This window comes from Pinus tabuliformis, chromosome 4_2, assembly GCF_031772625.1.
Source record: "Pinus tabuliformis cultivar Carrire ecotype Pingquan chromosome 4_2, CPIR1, whole genome shotgun sequence".
In the NCBI taxonomy this organism is placed as follows: Eukaryota; Viridiplantae; Streptophyta; class Pinopsida; order Pinales; family Pinaceae; genus Pinus; species Pinus tabuliformis.
In genome coordinates this window covers 385,432,275-385,444,349 of record NC_142304.1, presented here as the reverse complement: position 1 = coordinate 385,444,349, position 12,075 = coordinate 385,432,275, and the positions used below count along the sequence as shown (strand labels likewise).

The window sequence follows — 12,075 nt, the reverse complement described above, 5'->3', positions numbered from 1 at the left end:
ATGCTCGGTTGTAACCTTCGGCCAATGAAGTTGTGAAGGAAAATACAAGTTGTCTGCAAGGGAAGCTTGAGTCCAACCATGAACCTGTGTCCACATTGGAAAACCCCATGCATGTACTCAACTTTCTGCTCTGTGTGTTCAAGCTCAACCAACTAGTAGAAATGGAGAAGGGGAAAATCTAAATGAGCAAACCTTTGTCAGAGGTCTTACATGCTTCTCTGAAGGAACAACCTCTTCTGCTCTTAATAAGTTGGGATCCCTCTTCTGCTCCAAAAATAAATAAGTGCCTATGCACAATCCTCTTAAAAAAATACAAAGGCGAAAGAAGAGAAAGGCATCCTACGCAAAGAGGTGAAGCATGCAACTCCATCGAGGTACTGATGAGGCTCGCTTCAAGTGGAGCAATGTGTGTGTTCCTCCGTAACTCCGTCGGGGTACTATCCAGGCCTACTGGCAGTAGAGAAATACCAAAGATGAAAAATTATACTCTGATTTTTTTTAACTCACGAGCCAAACTACCCTTCCAGATTTCAAAACACTATGATCAAGTTGAAACTTGTTGTTGTGTTTAATTGAGTTGGCGAAAGGTGGACCATGTTTGTCCATGGGATAAGTGAGGAAGCTGAAGTAACCTGTGCAGCAATTCAATACTTCCTAAAAGACCAAGGCCATGTGCTAACAATGGACCAAAATAGAGAATTTGGAGTTCAACTAGTGTGTCACCAAGTGTTGTAGCGGCTGCAACAACCTCCAAAATTTTTGGCCTGCATTTAATTTCAGAGCCTTCCTTGGGTTTTTTCTTGATGTTTGCAAGCACTTGGGCTCATCCTGCGAGCCCATGTTGAGTCTTTGCACCCTCCTTGCTTAACCGTTCATCACACATATTTTTGCATGTTGGTCAAAATGTCATGCTTGCAATCATGTTCTGGCCATGAAGAAGGTCTGCCTTTGTGTGTACAAGTTGTTTCCGCTATGTAAACATCCATTGCACTCACACACGAAGTTGTATGCACTGTCGCGCAAGCATCGTCGCAGTCGTTCAATGACCTATCACAAGTGTCACACTTGTTGCTCACACCATCAGTCAGTCACATTGAGTGTATGTTGTCATGATGGTTCGAGGTGTCTTGTCGTCAAGTCATGTTGAGTGTGTATTCGCGAGGTCATGCATGTACAAAGTCACTCATTCACACACTTAGTCATTTTGTTGAATCTTTGTCGACCGAACCAACCTCCAACAGTCAGACATTCGCTGAGCTGCATTGCACAGTTTCAGCTCTCAGTGATTATGTACTACTGCCCAGAATTGTGCAGATCTTGAGGCTGCCTTCCAGGTAGTCTGCACTGTGCAACCCTATAATCGACTCGACCGACTATCACCCAGAATAGTGTAGAAGTTTCCCAGCAAGCCATTTCAATCTGCGCTGCCTGTAAGCACATCAACTAAGCCTCCAGCTCGTCAAATAGAGAGTTTGACTAGGCAGTGACCTTGGGCCTCACTCCAAAAAAATGCGCAAAATTTGTCAAGCATGTTTGCTCCACTGATTGAAGAAACTACATGGACATGTGGGACAGACACCCAGTGTCCGTCACTATCTCCCTTAAAATATTGTGCAGTTTTTCCAGCCAATCAATGGACCTGCTACTGACCTGAAAAACAACACAGTTTTCATGTGTAGTCACCAAGCTGCCCATCATCCCATTCAGCACAGAAACTACGCAAGGATGTCCAGCAGGCCAGCCTCCCAACAATTGTGCATTTTTTGCTAGTAGCACTCCCACAGCTCGCTGCCAACTCCCTGAAAAAATTGCGCATTTTTTCCAAGCAAGCCTCCTATAGCCCGCTGCCAGCGCCTCGGAGGAATTGTACAGTTTTTGCTACCAACCCCCCCTACTTGCTCCACTACTTCCCTCAAGAAATTTCACATATCTACCCTCCAGCTGAGCGAGATCCCGCGGACAGTCACTCCTGATCCAGATTGTCCATCTTAGTCTCTCATCAACTTCTGCACAATTTTCACTGGTAGTGCCTGGAGCCTGCATCCCAGCCTGAAATCTACGTTGTGCAGTCTCAAGAGCCTTGTCTTCTCTCCCAATCACCTGCATCTGAAGGCGAAAGATAATGCATCATGGTAGACTAGGACATTTCTGGATTTGATGTCATCTCGTCATGAGTGATTGCAGATACAAGTACATGGATGAGACATGACACGACGACAAACGAGATGAACAAGGAGAGCACATGCAAGGAGATTTGTTTGCGAACTGGCGAACGAAGAATGCATGCAAGGATATTTTTTCGTGAACGAACGAACATGTGAAGTGTGCCAAAGTACAAGCGAAGGAGCGACATGCACATGTGACATCAAGCGAACACCAAGACCATTGAAGACTCCGCACACCTTGTCATGAGAAGGTGAAGCTAAGATACACCAAAAGCACATCCATCACTCAGCAACACTGCAGCTTGACATGGACACCACCAGCAACATGAACATACTAGCACTATCGTGTCGAGTCATGTCATGAGTCATCTCGGCCACATCACTACTATGGGCCATACTATTGTAAATCAATGTAATGTAACGTGGAATTCCAAGAGACCCACATGTAATATGAAGAGTCATGTAAAGTTGAAGAGTCAAATAAGTCAAACAGTCATGAGGGAATTTGAACAGTCACAAGGGCCAATTTTACCCTTGGCTATAAATACCCCTCATTTGTACATGCAAAGGACTTTTCACCTTGGCTCCTCCCACATAGCCTTGAGAGTTTGTAGTCTTTTCTTTGAGGAGCGAGTAGTGGCTCCAACGCCCTGCTATTGGGGTTAGTGATGTATGGTGTACTGATGTGTCTTGGAACTTTCGCTTAATTCAAAAGCCTCATAACAGGCCAACACATTTTCTCGCATGTATTGTATTTGTTTGTAAGAATATTCTTCGGACACTTGTAATGCATGTTGTTTTAACCTGTATTAAAATAGTTGAACTATTTTGATTGTTCTAATACATATGCTTATGAAAATTTGTTGTATAAGTTGTTAATGCTATCCCGCCAAACACTTGACAAAACCATTCTCAAAAACTTGTTATAACGATCATCGCATTCATGTGGACTACTCCGCTGGGTGTTGTACGTGACATCCATCCATTGTGTATTTGCGATTACCATATCCGTGTGGACTACTTTGCCAGAAGTTGTGCATGTCTTGTTATGTTATTTGTCTCTAACAGAGTTGGGACTATTCCCTTTCGACTTGAGACTCACTTCCACCCTCTCCCTCTGTGATGAAAGAACCTTGACACAAGTAACACTAAGCACTCACCAAGCATTCAAACCTCGTTGTTCAAAGACAAAGTAGACCACTCTCATGTGCTGACAAGCAAGAGCTAAGGAAAACCTTTAAGACAATGGCAACCGGGCCATCATACCGAATGGGACTCCTACACCAAACGGTGTGAGGTCTAGTTGGGACTTCATACTGGGGAGATCCCCTGAATGTTGGCGGGTCTAGCACCATCAACAGTTTCATTCGATCAAGTAAAGTATGAACAAAGTAACATATCAATTGACATTTTTCCCTAATTCTTATTATCGTCCTTGAATAAATTGACTAGATTTGACTGATTTGCAATACAATTGTTTTGTTATTCAAATGCCATGCTTCTTTTTAAAAATTTATTCCATAACAAACTTACCATATTCGTTGAAAAATATTATTCCAATTGATAAAGAGGAAGGCATATTTGTCTTTTCAAGTTATTCAAATTGATAGAGAAAAGGCATGCATATTTGTTTTTTAAAAAGCTATTGCCGAGCCCACCTACTTATTAGTCCCTTCAATAGGCAAGGCAAGGACTCTAGTAATCGGAATGGTCGCTATTTATATTAGTTTGAGCTGGTTACGACTAAATTTTTTAGGCTCGCGATATATTTTGTATACTGAAATTTCTTTCGTTGTCTTATTTGGCCTCTTCCTGAGGCAAGGAGGCCAAATCTATATGTTATATTCTTTTATTTCGTTACCATTTTCATTTTTTCGTTAGCATTTAGAATTGTTGAACTAATGCTAACATTAATTCAAGACATTAAATATGCCATGAAAATGTAAGAGGAAAAGTAACCAAAGAGGGATCTATATGTAGATAACATCACATTAACCTCATGCATGGTTTAAACATGGCTCACCTGGCCAACGCACTGTCATTGTTGTGCTCACCCAGAGCCGCTATATTGCTATTGTTTCATTTCACTTCAGCCAGTCGGTTCTGGCGGAGGAGAGATCTTAACTAGCACAGTAAATTAGGCTGAGGAGAGCTCTTAACCACCATAATAAACTATGAGAACTGTGTATGTCTCATGTATGATTTTCCAGAGCTTTGGGGTCTTTACATGAAAGTGGATTTTGAGTTTGAGTGTATACCATACATAGTTGTGATACAGGTAATATGGCAGCATCAGTCTCGTCTAAATAACGGTAATCATGAACTAAGTTGTTGAATATAACACTGATAGACAATACACTGATATGAAATCTATGTTTTTGGAAGCTTACCAGAGTCATTGTAGCCGACGCCAAAGAGAAAAACACTTTGATTCAGACGCTGTAGAGGAATTTCTTATGATTCTTAGGGATTTCTTCTGATTCTTGAAGTGTCCTGCGGATCCCAGAAGAGAGGTCTCAATTGTCACTGGATTCGTGGTAGCAAGGCTCCCAAATATTTCATCACCATGTCTGGATTCTTGGATTCTTGAGGGATACTCCAGGTTGAATGACTCGCTTCTCACTTCCTCTATAGTAGGTTGAATGACTTGCTTCTCGCTTCCTCTGTAGTAAGCTCTTGCACTAATTTGCATTGATTTTCCCTACCTCTGCCTAAAGTAATAATGCCATGATTAATATTTTAACTCCCACTTAAGGCATATGATGGCATAGATCATATCCTGTCTCATCAAAGATTCCTTAAGCAACTTTCGAGATACAGAAAGCAAGCTCTGTCAGAGGGGGATTTTGGGTATCGAACAAAGAGACAGAATAGAGGTATATAACAGAACAAGATACTTACTCAGCTCCTACGTATGGATATGGATCTGCATATGGATCTCGATCATACGTACCTGGACTAGCTACTTCTTCCTCTTTCTCTGTCAGTTGAAGCTTCACTTGGACCAGTTGCTTCTTCATCTTTGTTTATCAGTTGAAGCTTCAAGAGAGGACACTCCCACTGATGTTTGAATCAAACCTATTAGTATGCAAATTCCTTGGAAAGACAGGACACGCGGACTCTCTCTGAATAGCTAAGGGAGTTCAACCCTTGCTTTTGCTAGAAAACGTTTGAATCATTTGATTGTGTTCATTTATGAGCCGTGCTAGAATTTAACAGAGGTTTCATCTTTCAAATGGGTGTTAAAAAATGTATTTCAAATGGTTTTAGGAGATGTCTTTAAAATGAGTGGTTTGAGATTGTAGTTCTAGGAACCAAGTCAAATAATCTACCATGGATACTCCCACTGTGTGGAGTTTCAACTACTCTTTTGTCAATTTTGCTTCCCCTCTATGCCAACTGCCTTGGATCACTTCCAGGTGTCGTGTTGATCACTTCCTAGTGTCGTGCTCTTCCCAGCTGCATGGTGTTGTTTTGATCACTTCCAGTGTCGTGCTCTTCCCAGCTGCATGGGTAGAAGCCAAGGTAGCAGGAGTAGTCAATCCAGAAGTTTATGGAGCAGTCGTTGAAGCCAAAAAGCTCCAGAATATAGTTTTTGATTTTCCCTGCTAGCTTTGTTGAAAAATAACTACCCGATATAAAATCATATTAGCATGCCACAACTTCATATGGCTTCATACACGTATTTCATGGCATGTTATGGAAAATAGAGTGACAAGGCGAGTAGACTCATCGCATGTTGTGGAAAATTGAGCGATGAGGCATATAAAATCATATTAGCATGCCACAACTTCATATGGCTTCACCCACATATTTCATGGCATGTTATGGAAAATAGAGTGGTGAGGCAAGTGGACTCATTGCATGTTGTGGAAAACAGAGCGGTGAGGCAATTGTATCCATGCGGGCCCAAATGGCCCAGAGGTAGTAATTTAAATGTTTGGTTCAAAATTATTTTACAAATCACTTTGCAAGGGATTGTTGGGGTAGTATAATGTTATAATCTCTGAATGGATTGCAGGTGTGTTAAGAAAATGAGATGGTGTTCGTTGTACAAGCCCATTCGTTCAATGTCCATCCGCAGACATTTCTGTAGAAGTGGTGTTTGTCAACTATGGTACATAAGAGGACTACTCCACTCTCAGGCACATGGGATTGGACGCTAAAGGTGCCATTGTTATCGCAAAATATGGCAAAATTTTCAGAGGAGATATCATAGAGATTGTTGTCGGAGCTGGAGCACTTGGAGTGCTTGTATATTATGTTTCTCAAGACTTCGGAGGGAACATAACACAAAGATACTATCAAGATTCTAGATGGTTGCCTCCATCTGGAGTTCAACGAGGTTCTATTTTTCAGGAAATTGGGGATCCTCTAACGCCTGGTTGGCCTAGTGTGCCTGATTCAGAACGCTTATCAGTAGATGATCCCATGACTAAACTGCCTATGATTCCATCAATTCCAATATCAGCAGAGGATGCCACAACCATAATGAAGTCGCTCGATGGCCTGGTTGCTCCTGCAGAGTGGCATGGTGCTCTGGACTTACCTGCATATCGCCTTGGTCAGGGACCAAGCATTCTCAATCTTCATTACAAGGTAAGCATGCCCACCTTTATTTAATCCAACCCTGCATCCATTCTATATCCCCAAAATCATACATCTTAGTCATCTACAATAAGGATTTTATTGAACTTCTTGCTTCAAACCCCCTAAAAAGCTAAGAACTGATTTTGGTTGAATCTAAAGACGTGATTTTAGGGTTTAATTAGATAATAATTAAAAAATTTGAAGTCATATTATGAAATATTTGTAATTGCCATTTTCAAAAATATTAAAATTTGTCAAATATATATGTATCTTTCAAATTTTACATAATTTCCAAGACTTTTTCTCAAAACTTCTAACCTTCAGAGGAGCCTATTTGAATCTAATACCAAGTTGAAAAGTGGATAAACTAAGAATTAAACATAGGACTTGCTCTTACTCTATCACTGATCCATATGCCCCTTTCATCATTAACTTTAAGAGTTCATCTAATTTAAAGGTGTGGATAGCTAGCGTCCTGTAACTCTGAAAGCACAATATCAGGCTATTGTTTCATCGAGGAGCTTCCTATTTTTCTAAAACATGGTGTGGATAGTTAGCTTTTTGTTGCACCGAAAGCATAATATTAGGCTATGGTTTTGTAGAAGGGCTACTTGTTTTTCTGAAAAGTGTCTTCTCAGAAAGATTTCGGACTAGCTAGGCTGCGAAAGACATTATCGTGCCCATGTGATGATGCAAAAAACCTGCTCAAGGCCGGCAAAAATTGTCCGAAATAAGAGAAAAAACTGTGAGGTTATCAAAATCTCCGAAGTAAGAAGAGAATAAAATTTTCATGAGATATAAATTCCATTTACTCATGCAAGGCTCAGTTATTTGCTTCCATGAGACTGTCTTCTCCACACAAGAATTGAAGGTTAGGCCCCCTCAGCGGAACCATTAGTTTAGGACATATCTAATGATATATGCTTCTTGGCCAGTTAGACGCATGGGGTTCTTATAATTGGGTGAGAAGCTATAAAATCTATACTTATTTTTCTTTAATGGGAATATTACATTCTCGTGATTTTAGATCAAATTCACAAGATACAACCGTTGTTTTTCCTCTCATGTAAAGGTTTTTACAATTAATCTGAATGTTGTTTGTAGTTCTGATAAAAGGCAGAGATTCTTACATATTGATGTTTGACTGCAATTACAGTCAAATCATACCATTGCCAAAATTCGAGATGTATTTGGACTCATAAGAGGTTCCGAGGAGCCTAACAGGTATAGATCACCTTTTGGGACTTTGACTTCATGAGTGGATCAATTCATGGAGCGTATTTTAATGCTGAAGCGATGGTTAATGTCATCTAACTCCTGATTATTTGGTGCAAGTCTTCACTAAATAAATCTAGCTATTGATATAAGGAAAAATATATTTAGTGATAAGCAGGTATGTTTTTCTGGGTAACCACCACGATGCATGGACCTTTGGTGCCGGTGACCCAAATAGCGGAACTGCAACCGTCTGAATCATTGCGAGCTTAATCCCCCTTGTTTCTAACCTATTTCTATTCGTAAATATATCCAAGTTAACCACTCTCTGTCTTGTTCAGATATCTCAGAGACCAGGGAAGTTGCTAAAACAAGGTTGGCAGCCAAAGAGAAGTATACTACACTGTGTAACTGGGATGCAGAGGAATACGCAATGGTAAGAACTTGTATTTACTGGAGTGGAGGAATATGATGTTCTGGCAATTAGTATTTCATCCCCATTGTGTTCTGGGGTACTGTTTTTGACAGTTATCTGATCTATGAATAAATATGGTAGTTTAGATTAAGATAAAGGAGATATGTGTCAAGGATTTATTTTTTCCAGCATGAAAAAAGGCTATATATTAATTATATGGATCATGCACATAATATTTCACATAAACACCAGGAGATGACTCAGTTATTTTTATGAGAAGGGTAAAATAACCGATACCACATATAAAACCATGGATAGTCATATAAAGTTTTAATGGAGGAACTGATAAATACTACATGGAAGTAAGAAACATATATGAAAAAAGTTATTTCAAAGCAGCTAACTTCCACTGTAAGCTGATATAAAAACCATATCAACCCATTTCGGGGATAATATATAATGTTTTGTGTTTCCACCATATGTCAATACCTGTTGCATACAAAAAAACAAAACTGTTATACAAAAAAGGAAAAATATCATATACAGTGTTATCCAGGAAATGTATATTCCACTGAGCCGATCCTCTTGTCCTCCATAATAATATCCATCTGCACTTCACCCATTGGACCATGAAGACCATTTTTTGATAGCTCATCAGCAATCTGATTATATTCTCTTCCAATATGGCAGATTGTGGGCTGCCCCAGTTGATTCCAAAGACCTTGTATTCTCCTTAACCAGCCATGCAATTCTTGTTTTTTAATTTGTGCCTTCCCTTTGACATGATCCAGGATGATCTTCGAGTCCCCATATATATGGATCTCCGGAATACTAAGGAAATTTATTAACCACAACATTCCCCATAATGCCATAGCCTCGGCCTTGTTGTTTGTACCCAGGCCAGCATTCCAATGAGCCTTATATTGTAAATCCTTTGATATGTTTATCCAAAAACCGCAACCACATATGCTATTTTGAGCAGCACCATCAAAGCAAGCAAACAGAAGTTCCTTGTGGGGACCATGGCTCCTATCAACCTTATCTTTTGGGATACCATCTTGTGAAGGATATAAAGCATGTAAAGAAATAATTTTTTCATGCATCAGCTCAAAGTCCTCCGACCTGTTCTAAAAAATATACATATTTCTCCATTTCCAAATGGACCAGAAAAGAAATAGAGGGATGGCCAACCAGCTTTTTTTCTGTTTACTCCACCACCCCATACAATCTGCAATATTATGGTGAAATATATATGTAAATTCAAAATACTTTGCCAATTTTTTCCATACTTGTTACACCTTTTGGCATTTGAGAAATATATGTTTGTTGTCCTCCACATCTTTTTTGCAAATAGTACAATAACTGGGGCCATGCCAATTTCGCCTTTGAAGATTCTCCCAGGTAAGATTCTTGTTTTGATATACCAGCCATGCAAAATAGATAATTTTAATAGGAATATGGTTACTCCAAAGAGCCTTGAGGATGGGATCCTCCATATTGATATCATTGTTGTCGCACAAAATAGCATAAACATCAGCAACACATATGTTGCCATCCTTCATTTTCCCTGCCCATACCATTTTATCACATTGATCTTCTCGGCATATTCCCAAAGCTTTAAGAGCCTCACAAACATGTTTCCATTCCAGTGCCAGGTTATTAGCCATCCCCAGTTCATTTGCGGTTTTCCATATGGGATATCTATCCTTCCAATAGCTGATCAGTTGGTTCCATAAGAAAATACCATTATCATATAGAAAATGCAATAAATTGTCAGGAAGACAACAATCCTGACCAGCACCCAGAAACTTGTCCAGTCCAATGATTATGGAATGCCCCGATCCCATACTCCAAACCAAATGTTGTAAGAAAATATAAGACACCTTGTGCATGCTGTTCCAAATGGCCGATCCACTTGGTAAACCAATGCTTTGACTGCGGAACCAATATATGAAATCCCGATTTTTCATATACTTCTATTTGATCACCATACTCCATAAGCCAAAGCCAAAAATGGCACGCCAAAGTGATTTCACCCGAAGTGAGATACCAAAGAGATTCAGATCCATAATGCCCCATCCCCCCTTGTTTCTTGGTCAGGCAATATGAGTCATTTTGGCCAAGTGAATTTTATGGCTATCATTACAACCCGACCATATGAAGTTAGCAATGATACAGTTGATGCTTTTTAGTATAGCCATTGGAATCTGATATAAATGAGCCCAGTATACCCCAAGTTGAGTGAGCACAGCCTATGTGAGGATCACACGGCCCCCAGAGATAGACAACAGAATTCCCATCCAGCAACCCTCTTGAAGAAACGATCAACCAACCATTGCCAATCGGAGTTTCTGTAACAGTTTGGTTTAATCCGGTAACCAAGATATTGCATACCAGGCAACATTTGTTTTGCTTCAATACCAAAAAGATTTCTGATATATTCAATCACCTCCAAGTCACTAGCATCATGATATACTATGGATTTATGTAGATTCATACTTAGTCTAAATATAATAGCAAATTTGTTAAATATATGAAATAGGTACAGCCAAGTGAACCAATTTAACATTGCCATTATAAGAACGTCATCAACAAAAAGATTGTGAGAGATTTTGGTGTTCATACCTGTTTCCAAAGCTTGTGTATGACCATTCGCCACCGCTTTCTTGATTTGCAAGCTCAATCCATCCATGACCAGTATGAACACTAAGGGAGATAATGAGCAGCCCTGACGCAGACCACGACCGACCCAAAAGAAATGAGTGGGAAGGCCATTTATAATAACTGCATAACTGATGTTCAATACGTAAGCCATGACCCAATTTACACCGCTGGGTTGTAGACCAATTTTAAACAAAACCATTCTCAAATATCCCCAATCAACATGGTCATATGCTTTCTGTAGATCCACTTTCATAATGGCGGCATTGATATGCTTTGTGTGAATAGAGTGCACACACTCTTGTGCAATGGCGACAACATCATGAATTTTCCGATTTGGTAAAAAACCAAATTGTTCTGGCGATATAAACTTTGACAAAATCCCCCGCATACGAACAACAATAATTTTGGATATAATCTTATAAATAAGATTACAGAGCGATATAGGTCTATAATCATAAAATGTCAGGGATGGAGATTTCTTTGGAATAAGTGTTATATAAGTTGAATTGATTCGCGGATGAATATTACCTCTGGTTCTTGACTCCTCCACCATCTGCAAGAGATCAGTTTTAAATATTTCATAGAAGTGTATGAAGATCTCAGCCGACCACCCATTCGGGCCGGGACTTTTATCCCACTTAAAAGATTTAAGTACTGCCAGAATTTCTTCAACAGTGACTTCTTTAATAAAATTTTCATTGTCCTCCGCGTTAAACATGGTAGGAAATAGCTCCAACGCCCATACCATTGCTTCCCCATCAGCCGCACCTTTGCGGTCATAAGCCTTTTGAAAATGTTCAACAACAGCTCCACTAATGGCTTCCTGCGACTGGAAAACTCTACCCTCCGCATCATGTATTTCCCAAATAGAATTTATATTGCGCCGGTGATTCGCATATCTATGAAAAAATTTTGAATTTTTGTCGCCTTCCTTAATCCAAATAGCCCGACTCTTCAAATGCCAAGTAGCTTCAATAGTAGACAGGATATCCTTTTTCTTGCTTTCAAGAGCATGAATACGAGTCC

General features: G+C 39.8%; 1 pseudogene; it reads left to right on the top strand.

The window, feature by feature from the left end:
* Positions 1-6,078: 6,078 nt before the first annotated feature.
* LOC149169572 (putative glutamate carboxypeptidase LAMP1) overlaps positions 6,079-12,075 on the top strand; it is a 36,210-nt pseudogene continuing 30,213 nt past the window's right edge.